Here is an 18,708-nt window from a genome sequence, read left to right as displayed (position 1 = left end):
TGCCTACCCCACCGAGCCTCAGTGTCTTTATCTGTAAAATAGGGATATCAAGGCTTGTCCAGGAAGATGGTGGAATCGGCTTGCCAAAGCCTAGAAAGTAAGCACGACAGAGGCAGGAGTCTCTGAGAAGAGGTCATGTTAGGCAAAGAGTCCCTTCCTTACGTGGCAGGAGGAGGGTAGGCATAGAGACTCTCCCTTCAGATGTGGGACACACAAAGATTCCTACAAACTGACTGGAAAGTTATCGTCACCCAAGAACTTGAAATAGATGTCAGGCAGAGGGAGGACTGATGAAATGAATGTTAATGAAAGCATCCCCATGTGAACGGCGCCTCACAGATCTTATCTTGTTTAACCGCACATCCCCCGCCATGTGGAGAGCATGGCTTCATCATCTCTGTTTTACAAGCTGGGCATCTGGGGCTCAGGAAGGCGGTGGCGCTTGCTCCAGTCACATGGAGGACAGTGGCCGAGCTGAACTTTGTCCTCCAGACCCTCTGACTCTGGAGTCCAATGTCCTACCTGCTTTGTGATACTGCTCCTTACTGCCAAGCCTTCTCACACGGGGTCACCCAGCATCAAAGCCCATGGAATCAGAGTACCCAGGAGTGGGGCCAGGTGTCTGCAGGTGTAACAAGCACACAGGGGCTGTGGAACTCTTACCCTACACCAGCCAGCTATGGCAGTGGTGGGTGCAGAGGGCCAGGCTGAACCACCAGGATGTGAGTGAACCCAGGCCTAACCCTCAGAGGCGACCTCAAGGGGTCAGAACCGCTCATGGGTCAGAAGGCCTGAGGGTCTGCCCTCCCAGAGGGCTCCCAAGAGGCCATCTCTGCTCAGTTTCCATCCTGAATCAATGCAGTTCTTTGACCCCCCCCCCCACAACTCTGGCTGGGCCGGAGCTGGACACAGGAAGTGGATGGATGAAACCCATCCCTGCCCTCAGGGAGTGCTCAGTCTGGAGAAGGCAGAGACAGGAAACTAGGCAATTACACACCAGCATCATCGTAAAGCAGCACGGGGATTCTACCCAGCCTCCAGCTCTTCCTCTGTGGGACAGGATGGGCTCTTCAGAACACAGCCCTCAGTATTCGATAATAACAAAAGTCAATGTTTTTACAGTTACTATTTGCCAGAGATTGTGCTAAGCGCTTCACGTGGCTTACTTTGTCCTTGCAATGACCCTATGAGGTAAGCACTGCTTTTAACCCCATTTCACAGTTGAAGAAACTGAGACTCAGGGTGAAGGGACTTGCCCATGGTTACACAGACCACAGGGCTGGGAGCTGAACCCCAAAACCTGACCTAGAGCCCCTGAGCATTACTGTCATGCTGCACTGCCTGCAGAAATGAAGTTATAAATGATACGTAATTAAAATAACCTCACCAAGGCCCAACCTACATTAACTGGGTTTCACAACACAGCCTCCAGACCCAGCCAACTGAAGACACACTGGGAAGGCACTAGGCATCAGGGACCAGCTCACACACCCATCCCGGGGCCTGGCCAGCTGGGCACAGGTGGCTAACAAAGGGTTACCCTCTGGGTCAGGGCTGCGGAGATGGAGGCTGGGAGCTGGGTGTGGGGAGGCTGGGAGCTGGGTGTGGGCCCTCCGCAGGGTGGCAGGGTGATTAGGGAGAAGGAGGGGGGCTCTAATCAGGGACCTCACATGGCAGCAGTCACAGCACACACCCTCCAGACCCTGGGTTCAGGAAGGAAGAGATGGGGCCCCTGAGATGCCACCTCTCCGAGCAGCCTTCCCAGAGCATCCTCCTGCACAGACGCTCATGGAGCACCATCTGGCAGCCCCAATCATCTTGGCATGAGTAGTTAGGGTGGGCATCGGACGGATGTGGGTTCAAACCCTGGCTCTGTCTACCCATCACTGTCACTTAACTTTTCTGAGCCTCAGTTCCCTCATCTGTAAAATGGGCTAATACTTCCTACTTCCCAAGCTGTACTTCTCAGCACCTTTCTAGGCTTAAGAGCTATTTTGGCTTTGGGGACATTTGACGAGAGAGAGACAGACAGAGAGGGAGGTGAGTGAGACACAGTAAAGGCAAAGTGCTGCACACACAGGTATACACAGGTACGTTTTCTCTCATAGGTCCTGGGGGGAAAACACAGAAAAGATGGAGAGCGAGGAGGGCAAGGGCAGGTCTGTAACTCCAAGAATTTGGAGGTGCAGGGTAGGGGGTAGAGGGGGGTCTTCCACCTGAGACCCAGCTAGAGGCCACTCGGCCAGGGGAGGAGGGGGCACTGCAGGGCCTCTGGGCCCTCCCCACTCTGTCCTTCAGTCCCTCCGCCTCCCCAGTCTCTTCCCCTCTGTACCTGTCCCTCTCTCTGTTGGTGGCCTCCTCCAGCCTTCCCCTCTGTCCGTCCCTCCCTGTTTCTGAGACCAGCTCTCAGGCCTCTCCCTCTCATATCCTGAGGGCCTCAGAGCACCCAGGGCACTCACTCCAGACACAGGGCCCGGACTCCAGCACGGCCAGTCCTCTCCGTGGCGGGCACCTGGCTCCAGCAAGGCGTGGCCCAGGGGCCCCATTTCCACAGTCAGCTGCAGGGGTCCAGGCCCTCCGGGGCTGGGAGGAAGGGCTGCACCTCCCACATGGCAGGCAGAGCCCAAGCCCCAAGTTCCCGGGCAGGGCGGCGGCCATTTAACCCACCCGGACACCTGGCAGTTGGGGCAGGAAAGCGGGTCACAGAGGAGACCAGCACAGCCTGTCAGGGATCCCTGTCCAGGGCTCCCTGGGTCTCTTGGGTCCTCAGGGATTGCTAAGGAGCGGGGCTGGGACGGCTCCAGCTCCCCTAGACTGGGCTCAGCCAGGGTGGCCTTGGGCCTCAACACCTGCTACACCCTCCGGAGATGCTCTGGCTTCAGAGGCATGGGAGACTGAAGGGGGCATTGGCTGTGGGGCAGGTAAAAAGAGAGGCAGGGGAGAGTGAGAGAGGCAGAGGCAGAGATGAGGGAAGAGAGACAGAGGATGGCAGGCAGAGAAGGACAGACAGATACCAGGTGAAGCCTCCCGTGCAGCCAGGGCTCCAGCCCACAGACCTCAGGCCCTCTCTGGTCTCCACGGGAAGCCCCCGGGGGGCCTGAAGCAGAAGCTCACCTGGCGCGCAGGCCTCGCTGGCCCAGGCAGGACCCCACCCTGGGAGCCAGCCCAGCTCTGCCCTGCAGCCCACCCGGGCTGTTCACCACCCTCCCGCCCCCAGTCTTCAACAATGGCCCATCGCTTCCCCGGACCATTCTTCTTAGCCTTGGCCTCCCCCAGATTCTGGGAGCGCCAAGCGGTGCCTGGACAAACACACCCACCCCGTCACACACACACACACACACACACACACACACGCACACGCGCGCGCACACACACACACACACACACACACGCACGCACCCCTCCGGAGACTCTACGGGAGCTGAGGCAGGGTGAGGGACTTGACCTCAGCCCGCAGCGTCTAAGGCACAATGAGTACCCAGGTCCCACACAGCCCCATGGAATCCCCCCAACTCAAGCCCTGGGGAGGAAAGAGCAAAGCCCAGCCAGGTCCTCACTATCTCATTCCTCTCCCTTAAACCTCAACTTCCCCCCCTCAGCAATGGGGACAGTCCCTACGCCAGCCCCAGAAGCAGGGATACTGCCCCTGCAACCCTGGAGACCTAGGACTCCGCCACCCTCGCCTCCTCTCAACCCACTTCCCACTCCCAACTCCAGGGGCGTGCCTACACTGAGGGCTGGGGGACGGGGCTGGGCAGAGAGGTCGTGAGTCCCCACTGCGGGCTGTGAAAAGTCCTTTCCCCTCTCTGGGATGACAGCAATTCACTCCTACCTTACAGGGAGGAGACAGGCTTGAGGAATCAGAATGCTCCAGCACAACAAAGGGAACCATGGTGATTATTATCACCGCGAGAAGGTTCCAGGCCATAGAGAGGTAGGAGGGGTGTGTGCACACAGACAGAAACGGAAAGGAAAGGGGCTTGGTCCTACTGGAAGGGGTCTGTGCCCCCGGTGAGCCCCAGGGACCAGGGGTGGGGTTCTGAGAGTTCTCAGCGCAGGGACCTTGAGTCAGGCAGGGCTTCAGGCCTGGGCCGGCTCCCTGAGCTGCACAGGAAGAAACGAGTCCAGACGGATGGTGACCCCGTACGCCAGGCCCAGAGCCAAGAGCACAGCAGCCTGGTGAGCCTCCAGGTGGCCAGAGGGAAAGGGGGCTGTCTGTGCCGCAGCAGGAAAGCGGACATGGAAATGAAGTGGGACTGGCCGGACTCCAGGCTCCTGCGAGGGAGCACGCAGCACTTCAGGTCACCTGGATTCCCACCCCCACTCCTCCAGCTCTCCCAGGAAGCCCTGTGTGACCCTGAGAACACAGGTCACAGGCGTATGCCCCCTCCACAGACCTGCAAACTGAGGCTCTGGAGGTACTGTGCCCAGGCTCACAACGTGAGGCTGGCAGAGCCTGTTTGGAGCTAATTCTGTCCCTCTGCCCAATCCTTCCCCTGTTATCTGCCTCGAATACCTCCCAGCTAGAGAAGATAGAGTTCAGGCCTGACACCAATGCCCAACCAGACACCCATCCCAGGGGATTGGGTGGGTGGAGGAGGAATGAAACCCAAGCTGACTGCAGGCAAGGGGAGGGATCTGCACTTCCCGAGCACCTGGAACCCACGAGACATCAGCAGCAGGTGTTTTGCATATTGCATCTCACGCCAGCCTCACAGTGGTTGGTGAGGAAGACAGCTTTCTTATTTTTATAAAGAAGCCAGTGGTTAGAGAAGAGAAGTGGCTTGCTCGGGTGGGGCGGGGGGGAGGGGAGCCAAAGTATGAGTCACAGGTCTGAGGCTGACCCTGAGGGACTCAGCTGTCCCCAGCCCATGCAGACCCAGCGCCCTGAACCCTGCCAGCCTGGCAGACCCCCCAGGGCTTGGGCCCAATGGAACCACAGTCCCTGCTCTCATGGCCACCCTGGTGAGTTATCTAACCCTGTTAGCCAGTTTACTCATTGGACAGAACCCAAGACAGTTGAGTTGGCTTGGCCACAGGGAAGAAGGCGGCTAGAACTGGGTCTGGAGGGACAAGGAAGATGCAGATCAGGAGATAAGGGATGAGCTGAGGGCATTCAGGCTGAACCACAGGGCAGGGGCACCGAGGCCTGAGAGGCTGGAAAATTCTGTATCGTGTATCTGGAGGGCAGGCACAGTCCTCAGAGCAACCAGGAGCTGAGGTGGGAGGGGGACCGTGGCCAGACCCCCCCTTCCCACCAGGGACCTCAAATGTCCGGGTCTGGGCAGGAACCGGTAACAGGGGCAGCCTGGACCACCCTATCTTCCTTCCCCAAGGTTTCTGGCCCAGAGTGAGGATCTCCGGCCAGCCTTTCCCGGGGTCCTGGGCCCCTGGCACCCAAGAGCCACCACCCCAACTAAGAGCCCTGGGATCCACAATCCTGAGCTGAGAATAGAGGAGCCCAGAGTTCTCCCTCCTTACTGAGGATGCAGCTTGGGGTGACGGACCAGCCTCAGGACGGGGAGCAAAGACAACACAGATTCAAATCCTGGCTCTATCCCCTCCTCAGCTGTAGGATCCTGGGCAACTCACTCACAGCCTCTGTCGTGATCTGTAAAATGGGCTCAGTAATAATACCCTCCCTGCCTATTTCATAAGGTGCTGGGAGGCTTGCAGGAGTAAGTACGTGAGAAAATGTGCACTGCTAAAAGCTATAAAGCATAAGGTATCATTCTGAGGTGAATGAAGTATGATTTGAACTGTGTCTCCTGGTGGCTGGGCCAGGGTCCTCCCACTGCAAGACCCTGCGTCCCAGGGGAGCCCTGCCCCTCGGGCTGACCCTCTTTGCAGGGATGGTGGTGGAGCACAGGCTGAGTCCCCCACATCCCAGCTCCTTCCGTCCAGGATCCGCTGCCACTCCAGACCAAGGGGCCCAGCCTTGGAGTTTGGAACTGAAAGCCCAGATCTGCCTCCTTCAGCTGTGACGTTGGGCAAGTCATTTCAGCCCTGGCAGCCTCAGTTCCCTCACCTGTAAATGGGGGCTGATGATAACCTCTGCTGGGGGGAGGGTGCTGCTGGGAGGATGACCTGACATCACGGCTGCAAAGTGCCCAGGGCCGGGCCTGGCACACATCAGATGCTCAACAGGTGAGGGTTCTCTCCCCTCCCTCTGCTGTGCCCACCACACAGTGCCCAGGCTCAACCAGAGAAAGTTTCTAGCCTCCCGGAAAAGTGGCCCAGAACAATAACTGGGAACATGAACTGGCTGGAGAACACTGGATCTCAGAAGAAGATCACGTTGCTGAATGGTTAGTGGGGGTAAAAAGTAGAGCAAGACCCTGGCTCAGAGATGATGGGGAACCTGCCTTCCCAGCCCCCTCACTTGGAGTCCCCCAGGGCAGGCACAGGGTTCAGGGAAGGCACCTCTGCTCCTGCATCACACCTGCATGAGGTAAGCCCAGAGAGTGTGTGTGTGTGTTGGGGGGGGGGGGCGGGTGGGGAATGAGATTCAGGAGGAGCAGGGAGAGGTGACAAGGCCAGGGGTCCTGTATTAGCGCTCCTGCCGGCTTTCAGAGCATCCCTGGATCTATCAGATCGTCTGTCAGAGCCTCAGTTTTCCTTTCTGTAAAATGGGGATGGTGGTAGTCATCTTATCCTCTTGCACATGGCTACTGGAGAGTGCATACTGGAGAAGGGGTGATGAAGTGGGGGTAGGGGGAAGGTGAGTTCAGATCTCACCCAAGCCTTTATTAAACAAGGCAAGGTTCCTATGGGCAGCAGCCCCAGGAGCTGAAATTCACTACACAGCCTCCCCTGCCCCAATCCACTACTCCATTGGTTCTCAAAGTGTGGTCCCACACCCAGAGCAGCAGCATCTCCTGGGAACATGTTAGCAACACACATTCCTAGGCTGCGCCCCAGACCAATGGAACCAGAAACTCTGGGGGTATGATCTGTGCTTTAACAAACCCTCCAGGAGACTCTGAGGTATATCATGGTTTGAGAACCACTGCGCCAGCCCATGACCCCCCCAGCCCTACTCCAGAGAAACCTCCTCCTACCGACTCATCTCACTTTCCCTGGCTCCCAGAAGGCTGTTGGGGAGGAAGGAGTCACCATGGAGAGAGGTCATTAAAGAGTAAAGATCCCATAATTAGTTAATGACACCGCAGGCTCCCGGAGAGGAGGAGGGTCCAAAGTCAGACTACAGTGGAGGAGGAACAGCTCCTCCATATCTGTCTTTCTCTTTCTGTCTGACTCCTGTGCACCCACACACGCCCCAAGAGCCTGCCCCCTTCCCTCCGTGAGCTTGCTAATCAGCACAGAGGGACGGACAGTGCCTCTCGCCCCAGGAGAGCTGGAGCGACATGCGCGGGTACACGCTGGTGCGTATCAGGGAAAGGGCTTTCTCCCAAGAATCTGGTCCTTGGACCTTGAGTTTAAAAACCATCTGACGAGACAGCCACTTCGAAGAATTCAGTCTGTGAAGATCATTAAAGTTGAGAACAAAACAGACGTATGGACCAGCTGGTCACTATAGCAATGTGGGTGCTAATGAAAAATTCTAAACAGCCTAAGTGTGCAACAGCAGGGGAATGCTTAACTGGGTCACGGCAGATCCACGTGGTATGATACTAGGGAGCCGGGAAACACGCTGTGGAAGAATATTGAATAACGTGGAAAAATCCTCCCTCTACAATGTTAACCTAAAAGTGGCAGCACAGGAAGTGGTTCATAGGGTATGATCCCAATCGTGTGTGTGTGTGTGTGTGTGAACACCAAACTGTTCACAGGACATCTCTGAGCGGTTATTTCCTCCTTTGCATCTGTTCTTCACCCTCCAACTTTTCCCACAAAACTATGTCTTCAATGGGCCTTTTTTTAAAGGGTCCATTGGTTCAGGTAGAGATGAAGGCTTTTTAAAAAAGTTGACAGAAATGGATTGGGATTGACATACACACACTACAATGTATAAAATAGATAACTCACAGGAACCTACTGTATTGCACAGGGAACAGTGCTCAACACTCTGTAATGACCAAAATGGCGAAAGAATCTAAAAAAGAGTGGGTATGTGTATAACTAATTCACTAACACAACATTGTAAATCAACTATGCTCCAATAAAAATTAGCAAAATAAACAACAACAAAAAGTTGACAGAAATGTCTCTTTCTGGCCTGAGGGTGGGGCGGGGCGCTACAAGGGAGGTCTGATTACCCTCCCCCACACCCAGAGAGCCTTCATACTCCACATGGTCCCCAAGTGGTCCCCAAAGCATGATCAGGACCAACAAGTCAAGGGAGAGTGGGTTTGTTCAAATTCTACACAATATTTTTTAAGAGTCAGATATGTCCAGACATGAAAGGTAGTGAGCTCTCCAAGCCTTGAGGTGTGCGAGCAAAGGCTGAATGTTGTCCATGGGATCGGACTGAGTAGGTAGGTTGACTCAATGAACTGTAATGCTGCTCACAAGACTACGACCTTGTGACTCTAGTCACGAGGCTCCATCTTTGCCCTCATGCTAAGTCAAAAGCACCCAGGTTGAGGCTGGGCTCAGACTGTCTTATAGAGGACCAGGCCCATAGAGGCCTAAGGCCCTCCTGACCCCCAGATCTCCAAACAGCCCTGGAAAGCTCCTTTACTCCAGACCGGGGACCTCGGTCTTTGGGGAGGAGGACTCTGTCATTTCCTCAAAGGGGTGGAAGGCGCAGCATTCGTTCATCACTATCACCCTCATCAACCTCTGGCTTGTATGGAAGGAGTTTTACGTGCTGGGCCCACCACTAAGCATGTTACCCAAAGCCATTATCTCATTTAATTCTCACCGAAACTGGTGAGAGAGGGGATCAGAGGGGCATTTGAGAGCCCCTGAATGACACAGCCTCCTGCCGCAGTTACTCCTCTGCTGTGAGTTCAGAGAGGTCAAAGCGTCAGGGAGGTGACTTGCCTACGTGACCGTCAGTGACCCAGGGCCTAGCTAGCCACCCACTCATTTGCGGTGGGATCTCAGACAAATCTGTCATCCTCCAGCCCCACTGAGTTTCTATTTCCTTTATAAATGAGGACGTCTCATCATGTCCCGTTGCAACAACATTCTAATATTCCATATCCTAAGACAGTGGGTGGGAGAGTAATTTTCCAACTTCAGTAGTAGAATTACTCATTGCTACCATTACTGTTAGCAACGTCAAATTAACATTGAGTGTTTGCCTACCAGGCATCGCTGGAAGCGCCTTGTACTTATGAGGAGGAACACATATTTCTCTCTCCACTTGTTTCCCTGAGGAGGGACCTCTACAGGGAGAACACCTCTGGCCTCGCTCCACCCACTTCTTCGCTTCAGGCCAGGACCCCAGCAGTGGGTTATCTGATTGGTTCATCTGGGAGACGTGCTGGGCACGCTCGGCGGCTGCCCGCAGGCAGCGTCCATTCCGGGCTGCTCCTCTGCATAATACCAGCCCCTGCAGGGAGGCTGGCCCCTGTTCAGAGTTGCCTGTGACCGGACCGGAACTCTGCCAGTTCCAGGGCAGACGGTTAGCCAGCCCTCTGGGGACTGGATCTAAAGCCACGTTCTCGGGGCTTCCTTTGGAGCTCCATCTTTGTCGACTGTTCTTTTCACTTGGTTCCAAATTCAGAAGAAGAGGGCTTCCCTCACACCTTAAACAAGTGTGAAGCTCCTTTAACCTTCACAGCACCGCTCTGAATTAGGTATTATTATTATCCCCATTTTACGCGTGAAGAAAGTAAGCCCGTCGGCGTCAAGGATTGTTGAGAAGCTTTCTAAACGCCAGGCGGCACTTGGGGTGTGTCCACCACAATGGAAGCAGGATTATGATCCCATTCAGAATCTGACTCTTGTCTCCCTCCAAAGACACTCCCTCAGTCTTCTGAGGCTTAACAAATTGACATTCACTTCAAACCAACACCCGACCCCCTTTTGAAATAAATATGATTTGTTAACAACAACAAGAACTTCAATATGATCCCACGTTCATATAATGCATTTTTGTTTAAATATTTATAGTACGTTTTTTGATAGCTTTATTGTATAAGTGTGTTCTTTCTTTCTTTCTTTCTGGAGCATAAAAATAATATGGGCTTACTGCAGAAGATTCAGAAAATGGGGAAAAGTAAAAAAAAAAAAGTCTGTAATATGATCTAGATAACCCCATTATGTGTATACTTAAATGTTTCACCTACTTTTTAGCCTCGTTGAGTGCCATTGTGGGGGGCTGCCCTGTCGTTCTGTGTCTGCAGTACCTCTGTGACAGTGTGGGAACCTGCCCACCTACTGTGGCTGTCTCAGGGCAGGAGAACAGGCTGGGCACCCAGAAGTCCTTTCCCTGAATAAAACCCTGCAGCTCCGCACTGTGATATCACATGTGCCTGTCTTACAATAGCCAAGTGCAGCAAATGCAGGATAATAGAGTTTTGCAGCCCAAAAAGGGCTGCAACTTGGCCAAGGTCACATGGCAAGTAAAGGATGAGCTGGGATCAGAACCCAGGTCTCCAAATTCCCAGACTCAAGCCATTCACCAAAGACTTAAATCCTGCTTCCTATTAATAATAGCAACGCTATCCAAAACATCTGGTCCATATAAAGCACTCACTGTGTGCCAGGCACGTCTCACAAATGTTTCACGTACACTGATTCGTATCATTTTCAAACAACCCTATGAAGTAAGTGTTATAACCAACTCCATGTTAGATGCTGAAACTGATGTACACAGGGGTTAAGACACTTGCCTAAGGTCTCACCCAGCAGGTAAAGAGCAGAGGCAGAAATGAGCATCCCTGGGCACTTTGATTCCAGAGTCCACGACATTGCCTATGGTTCGTCCTCCACTCTCCTGGGCCAGGGCCAGCTGGACCCCAGGCAGGCTTCTGGAGCATTTCTGCCTGAGGAGTAAGCAAACTGGCCTAGGAGGTCACTCCCCTGGAGCAGCTCACTCTGCAACGTCACAGCAGAGCCAGGAGCCGAACCCAGGCTTCCTAATGCCCAGCTTCCGGCACTTCGTCCACTTTTCTGCATGGGTCCTATGAGCCTAGGTCCAGAATCTTCAGGAACTCCCACCCCAGATCACCTCTTGACACAGAAGGGAAAGTCAGGGGTGGGGCCCAAAGAAAGGCAGAAGCTCCCACTTCCAGGAAAGAAGCCAGAGGAGAGAGTGGCGGGGCCCCCCAGAGCTGCCCACCTGGTGGTCTCCAGGGATAACGTCAGGGGTGGGCCTCCTGGAGGGCATCCTCCCATCCCCCAGCCCTGCACCCACGCCTCACGGGGCAGGAACACCTTCCACAAATAACTGCTGACTTGAACGTGCCTTTTCTGGCTGAGTCGGGCTTCACTAAGGGCCAGAGTGGCTCCCACAGGCTGGGGCTGGAGGAAGTTGGGCTCTTCCCCTCTCAGGAGGGGAAAGGCTGGGCCTCATGAGGGAAGCCGGAGCCCGGGCTGAAGAAATCCCAGGCCAGCCACACCATTCCCACCTCCCTGGACCCCAGCTGCAGGCACGGGACGGGCAGGCCTGAAGGGCAAGGCAGGGGCATCCAGACCCTGCTTCCCAGCTCCGCCTTTGCCAAAAGGAGCCACCGAGGATCTGGCTCTGAACTGGGTCCTACTGGGCCACCCTGAGGAGAATCACTTATTCATTCAACCAACATTTCCTGCGTGCCCGCTGTGGGCCAGGCCTTGTACCAGGAGTCAGGACGCAGAGATGGATGGGGCAGTCCCTGGCTGGGAGGGTTCACAGAGATACTCTATATGCCACCAAACAGCAGCAAAGAGGCAAGTACTCAGTGTAGGCAAGCGCAGAGGAAAGAGGGGAAGGGAAAGGAGGGGTTTTGGAGAAAGTCTGCCACTGACGTTCAGACCTACTTCCCCTCAGGAAGCTCAGAGTCACGGTGGGGAGACCCAGCCACCCCCGGGAAGAGCACCACGCAGGTGGGAATGGCTGGTGTCTTGGAGCACGTACACACACGCTGGAGAGGCGCAGAGGGCCATACGGAAGGCGGCTGCTCTGGGGAATGTCTCTGGGGGCCTGAGAAGCAGCCTAGTATAAGCCTTGAAGACTGGCCAGGTGAAGAAAATAAGGGCAGCAGCAGCCCTCATTCATGGAGGATACACCATGTGTAGGTAGAAAATTGCAAAGCGCTTCACATGCACTTTTTTTTTTTTTTTTTTTTTTTTTGCAGTACGCGGGCCTCTCACTGTTGTGGCCTCTCCCGTTGCGGAGCACAGGCTCCGGATGCGCAGGCTCAGCGGCCATGGCTCACGGGCCCAGCCGCTCCGCGGCATGTGGGATCTTCCTGGACCGGGGCACGAACCCGTGTCTCCTGCATCGGCAGGCGGACTCTCAACCACTGTGCCACCAGGGAAGCCCCAACACATGCACTTTTTTGTTTTATCCTCACGTCACCCTATGAAGTAGTTACCATTATTATCCCCAATTTAGAGATTCAGAAACTGAGGCTCAGAAAGGGTCAGATAGCTAGGAATGGTCAGGGCCAAGAGTTTGCTCCAAGTCCAACTCTTCACCACCATGCTGTCCCATCTCCCTAATCTGTGGACAGGCAGAAGGTAGACAAGGGTGCTTCAGGTGGGGGGCAGGCAAGGTTAGGAGGTGGAATTGTCCAGTTCCACTCTGTATTGAGACCCTGTGTTGTATGTGTGTGTGCGTGTGTGTGGTGTGTGTGCACTCACATGTGCCCTACTTTACAAACGACAGAGTCCAGGTTACAGAATCCCCTGAGAGCCAAGTAAAGAACAGGCCATTAGCAGAGGAGGGAAGGAAAGCCCAGAGAGGAGAAGGAACTCATGAAAAGTCACACAGCCTGTAAACAGAAGAGCTGGAACTAACTCTAAGAACCAGAAGACAGGCCTCTTCCCTCACCTCAGCTGCGTCTCCATGTCAGCACAGAGTGAATCAGCTGCTGACAGGAAAACCACAGTGTAGGGGGAACCCCAGGGGTGAGTCAGGAACCAGACAGCCCCCAGACACCAGCGGGGCCGTCACAGAGGCCCTGGGCCTGGGCTGGCCTCCTCACAGGCAGCATCAGGGGCCGAAGGGAAGAGGGAAGCAAGGGTAGCATGGAGCTCGGCCAATGTTTGCCTCCAGGCGTCCCTCCCGGCCCCTCAGATCCGGGCTTAGAGGAGGGGAAGCCGGTGGGCAGGGCAGTTCCTGCCGAGATTAAACCGGACCCCCAGCCCTGGCCCCGGCCTGTCGCACACAGGGGCCCAGGCTCTTCCCTCCCGCCCGCCTCTCACACAGCCAACTCCTGACTGTTTGATTCTTCCGTGAAATCATAACCGCCCCCTGAGTTTCCCGTGGGGTGGAGGAAGTGGGTTTAAAGAATTGGAGCCGGGGGTCAAAGCTGAGCCCAAACCAGGGGGTGTCCGCTGGCCCCAGATGCTCGAAATCGAAAGGAAGGCTCGGGGCTTGGGGCTGCTCTGCCCTGGGCCAGGAGGGGCTGTCTGGTCCTCAGGGGGAACAGGGGCTGCATCCCCAGGGTTGGAGGGTAAGAGAAGGGGGTGAGGCGCTTCCAGGAAGTGGTTCAAAAGTCTGAGGCCATAGAGAGAGGGGACTGCCCCACATTGCAGAAACTTCAGAGGAGCCCTGGGGGAACCCAAAATCCACCCCCCTGCCGCATGTGGGAACTTTGTGCCCCCGCTGGCTAACCTCTCACCCTGGCCTTCCCTGGGCTGGGACTGAGAGGGAAGAGCTGCAGGTACCTCTTTCCAGCCGCCCTGCTCTCCCGCCCCCCCAGCCCCTGCTGACTGGCTCAAGTTCCCTTCACTTGGCCCAGAGGCCTCCCCTTCTTGGGCAAACACAGAGCCTTCTTGGGCGGCTCCCTCTCTATCACTCTGTAGCACTTGTCACCCTCCCCAGTGCCTTTACCCACCCAATCCAGCCACCTTCTTGAGCACCCGCTATGCACCAGGGTCTAGGCTCCATGGGGGATCGAAAGAAACAAAGGGCACCCACTGGGACACTTGCTCCCCCTCCCCTCCAACAGTGCCTTTCCTATCCCCCAGCTGCAGACATCCCCAAAGCCCCCCAGGCCCCTGCTTCTCCATCATCACAGCCATCGGTTCGTTATCCCTTGACCACTGGGTCCTGCACCCCAGCGCACCTGGCAAGACTATCTTTCCAAAAGTGCCACCCTGACTATGTCACTCCCCTGCTCAGAAACCTTCAGCGGCCCTCACTTTCTACAAATCAAATCCAAACATCTCACCTTGGCATTCAAGGTCCTCTACAAGTTGATCCAACCGACCATTCCCCCTTCGCTTCCCTGCACAGTCCCAGCTCCTCAGCCAGACTGATCAATCTAGCAGTTTCCTAAAAATCCCCGGAACCCTCTGGTTCCCTTTCCCATCGGATCTGAACCCTGGTCTTGGTGGTTGTAAAAGTACCGAGCTGTGCTCATAGTGTCTGCTATATAGTATGTGGGCTACTTTCAAACAAGGTTGAAAAAAAAAAAATCCCCTGAACACACTGACCTCCTTGCCTTCCCCTCGGCAACCTCCTCTTCCCAAAACACTATATTTGCTGTGGCTACTGAAACCTTTGCAATCTTTAGGGCCCACCCAAAACTCCACTTCCTCCATGAAGCTTTCCTAAAGATCCCTCTGACCATTCATCTATCTCCTATCACAGTCCCCTTGTCTAAGTTCCTCACCAGATGGTAAGCAACTAAGGATGGGGTCAGTGTGTCATCGTCCGTCATTCATCACATGGGGTGGAGGGGTGGTAGGAGGACTTCCCAGTAGATGTTTACTAAGCACTATTTGAAATGAACATCTCCTCCCTGCCCCCCTCACAGGCAACACCTACTGACCCCTCTCCCTCCCCACCAGACCAAACTCTAATCTTAAGCCACTCAAATGCTTGGAGAGGGGAGTCTGGGGCCCCAAGTTGATCCAAGCCCAACCAGGACTTGGGATCCCAGGCAGAAAGTCCTGTTCAAGTCTCACTACCTCCCTTTCTCCCGTGTCTCACCTGCCCTGAGCACCACCCTCCCATACATACACAAGCTGTTTCCTCCACATAGCACAGCCCTCAGTCCAACACTGTCCCATAGTGTTTTCCAGCTGGTTCCACAGTGTAGGGCTCATCTCCCCAGGAGATGCAGGGAGCCAGCCACCTTCAGTGCCCAACCCTGATCAAACAGATAAAAGGTGCCCACACTGGCCCTCACCGCCACCCTGAGCCAAGCATGCAATGGAAGAGCTGGATTCTGGCCACCAGACCAGTACAAACCCATGAGACCTCATCTGGCCTTGAGCTCTGGGTGTGAGTTATCCTCTCCAGCAGAGGCATGGTGGGGATGGGGACCTCACTGTCAGCAGCTCAAAATGAGGGCAGAACCCAGAGGCTAGTTCACCTCTGTATCACCTAGCTCCTTCTAATATATAGTAGGTGCTAAGTAAACATTTGGAGGTTTATTTAATGGGACACCTAACAACTGCAAGCAATATTACTGAAAACTCAGCTACTCTTTGGTCCAGATGACACATTCCCCAACCCCAAAATGGACAAAGTGATGCTGGTGGCAGGTGGCAAGTTTTGGCTCTCACAAGGTCAAGAGGAGCTGCAGCCAGCCCTCCAAAAACAGTCTCATTCCCAGGCAGGAAGCCAGTCTATCACCTGCCCATCCACATCAGAGCAGCTGTCATACAATGAGGCCTCACTGGGTGCCTGGCGCCTTGCTAAGCACTATATACACGTTATTCTATTAAGTCCTCACTACTACCGTTGAGTACCATCACTACCCCCATTTAACAGATGAGGAAACTGAAGTTTGAAGGGGGAGTGGAATCCAAATTTGGTCCCAAGTCCTTGACCACTGAACTAGGCTGCCCAACTACTATGGCCCCTGGCACAGAGCACCTACCGCCACCAGGGACAGAAACCGCCAGCCCAAGGAAGGGACCCTGGGCATGCAGCAAGAGCCCCGGCTCTGGGCTTGACTCTGGGCCCAATGTTTGCGGGGTTTTCCCTTGTCTTCCCCACTCACCCGGATAAGAACTTGTCCCCTAGTTTCCGCCAGGGGCCTCCCAAGCCAGCTCACTTGGAAAAGCCCTGGGAGGGGGACAAATGCCCTGCTGAGTTTCCCACCCCAAGTCTCACTAGGCTCTCAGAGCTGGGGGGAAGGGGAGGCTGAAACCTCCCGGACTTGGGCACCCACCCCACCCCCACCCCCCCGGCTCTGCCCCCGGTTCCCAGGCCTGTGGGTTCAAGTCCCATGCGAGGAACTAGTGTGACCTTTAAAGCAATTCGCTTCACGCTCGCAGAGAGTTCGCTTTGCTCAGAGTCACTCTGCAGGGAGACAAACTGTAGTCTGGGCGACGCAATCCGAATACCTGTTGAGTCCGCTCTCACCTGCCAGCCTCACCTTCCGGGGTTTCAGTGAGAAAGGGCAGTAAGAACACGGAGTCCACCTAGTCCAACCTCCTCCTTTTACTGGAACCCGAGAGGTCCTGGGCAAGGTCGGGGGACGCGCCCGGGCTCACACAGCTGGAGCACGGAGGAGCCGGAGAACTGGGGGTCAGGACTTGGGAACTTAATTAAGCTCCTTCTCACCCACCAGCTGCCTTCTTGGCCCGACCTGTCACTTGTTGCGAGAAAACTGCCCGAGCGGCCTCTGGAAGTGGGGACGAAAACTAACTTTGCTCGTGGTTGCCGGCAGGCCTCCCCCGACCTCCTTCTCACCTGCTGGCTCTGCTTTTTGCTCCGCGCTGCAAGCCTGGCGTCGCCCGCTCGCGCCCCAGTCAGCGTCCGACTGCGCAGCCCTGGGTTCAGTAGCTCGATCGTCCCCCTCCCGGCAGTCGTCGGGGAACGCAGAGGCTTCGGCCAGGCCCCGCCCTCCGGAGGCCACGCCCCAGACACACCCCCTCGGCCTCCTGACTTGGGCCCGCCAGCCCCGCCCCCAGACCCTGCAGGAATGTTGACTGGCTTCCAGCCGGATCGGGCTCTGTCCGCTACGGCCTCCCTGCTCTAACCGGCCAGCCCCGGCCCGGGTCCTGCGGGGGATGGAGCTACGCCCCTCGCCCCGCCCCGCTACGGCCCAACTTCACCCTGTGGATGGGGCCCTCCCTGGGCCTGCCTCCTCGGCCGGGTCTTCTGCGCCCCTCCAGGCCCCGGGCCCTGCCCGGATAAAGCCTTGTCTGGGTGGGCATGAGCCTCAGCCCTGCCGGGTGGGAAACCTCACTCCCAGCGCTTCCTAATGGTCCCGCCCCTCCTCGGCCTTCCTCAGCCTTCCCACGCTCCTCCCAGGCCGCTGGCCACTTCCCTAGGCCCTCCCACCACCCCCGCCTCCGACTCCCTCTCCTCCGGGCTTATCCCCGCCCCCGGCCCTCCTAGCTTGAGGCCTCTCCCCAGGAACGCCCCTTCCTCGCTTCACCGCCTCCCTAATCTTGCCCTGCCCTACACTGGCAACCCTACCCGAGGCAGGCAGGCGTCCGGATCCCCACGCTGGCATTCTGGGGCGGGTGTATCCGGGTGCAACCGGGGAACGGCGTGGGAGCGGTTTGCGTTCCAAGTCCGGGCCTCTACCAGGAGGTGGCTTGGGCCCAGGCACTTTTTGAAAATACTAACAGCCACCGCTGATTGAACTTTTGCCAGGGGCCAGGCTGTGTGCCAAGCTGTGGCTTAGAAAAGTACTTTAAAAGTACTGGCCGTTGAGTTTGCACAACTCTGTGCAGATGTTGCGCCCATGTTACCAATGAGCAACTTGAGGCTTAGAGAAGGGAAGTCACGGCCTCTGAGTCTCACAAGGCTGGTGAGCAGGACCCAGTCCCAGGCCGTGAATCACAAGGCCTGATGCTGCACCAGCCTGCCTGGACTGGCCCCTGGAGGAGTAACCCGGACCAGCCGTCTGCTGAGGCAGTGCTAGCAGGCTGCCAGAGGTAAGGGAGAAGGCATGGGGTGATGAGCTGGGGGGCAGCAGGGGCTGCTGGTCCATCCCTGAGAAGCTGGCTTTCTCCCTTGAGAAGTGGCTCAGAATTAAGATGGGCTGCAAAAGATCTCCGGATGGCTGTGGTACCCCCACCTGCATCCCAGCCCTCCACACACCCAGACCCCAGGGACCAGCCTCAGGTCCCTGGGTTATGACCAGAGCCATTGAGCTGTGCAGCTGACAAAGCTCTTTCACTCCCATTATCTCACTGGCATTTCACAAGGACGTCATTGTGGGGAAGGTCTGATTGTGCCGGTCTTGCATGGGTGGAGCAGGGCGGGGAGCTGGATCCCCGCCCAGCACGGTGGTTCCCGAAGCAGGTCCTTGGACCCGCAGCAGCAGCAGCATCTGGAAACTTGTTAGGAATGTGTGTTGGGGGCCCCATCCCAGATCTACTGAGTAAGAAACTCTGGGGGATGAGCCTAGCAGTTCGCTTTATCAAGCCTTCAAGGTGATTCTGAATCACACTTCAGTTTGAGAACCACTGTTTAGCATAAAGGTGAAGAAGTCAGGGTGCTCTGAGAATCACACAGACCCAGTAGCCTCCCGGGAGCCTTGTGACCCAAGGCGAGGCAAGGAAGGTACTTAACGCCTCTAGACTGAGCCGTTAAAAGGGATATCATGGGGCTTCCCTGGTGGCGCAGTGGTTGAGAGTCCGCCTGCCGATGCGGGGCACGCGGGTTCGTGCCCCGGTCCGGGAAGATCCCACGTGCCGCGGAGCGGCTGGGCCCGTGAACCACGGCCGCTGAGC

General features: G+C 56.0%; 1 protein-coding gene across 1 annotated transcript in view; it reads right to left on the bottom strand.

The window, feature by feature from the left end:
* Nucleotides 1–16,827, bottom strand: part of CD82 (CD82 molecule) — a 51,835-nt gene extending 35,008 nt beyond the window's left edge. Inside the window, exon 1 of the mRNA XM_082660968.1 lies at nt 16,712–16,827. The gene's annotated coding sequence lies outside the window, so the exon portion shown is untranslated. The remainder of the gene's footprint in view (nt 1–16,711) is intronic.
* Between the last annotated feature and the right edge of the window lie 1,881 nt (nt 16,828–18,708).

The sequence above is a fragment of the Grampus griseus genome (genome assembly GCF_964374135.1).
Source record: "Grampus griseus genome assembly, chromosome: 8".
Classification (NCBI taxonomy): Eukaryota; Metazoa; Chordata; class Mammalia; order Artiodactyla; family Delphinidae; genus Grampus; species Grampus griseus.
The sequence above is the reverse complement of the archived record's forward strand: the minus strand, read 5'-3'. Positions and strand labels throughout refer to the sequence as shown.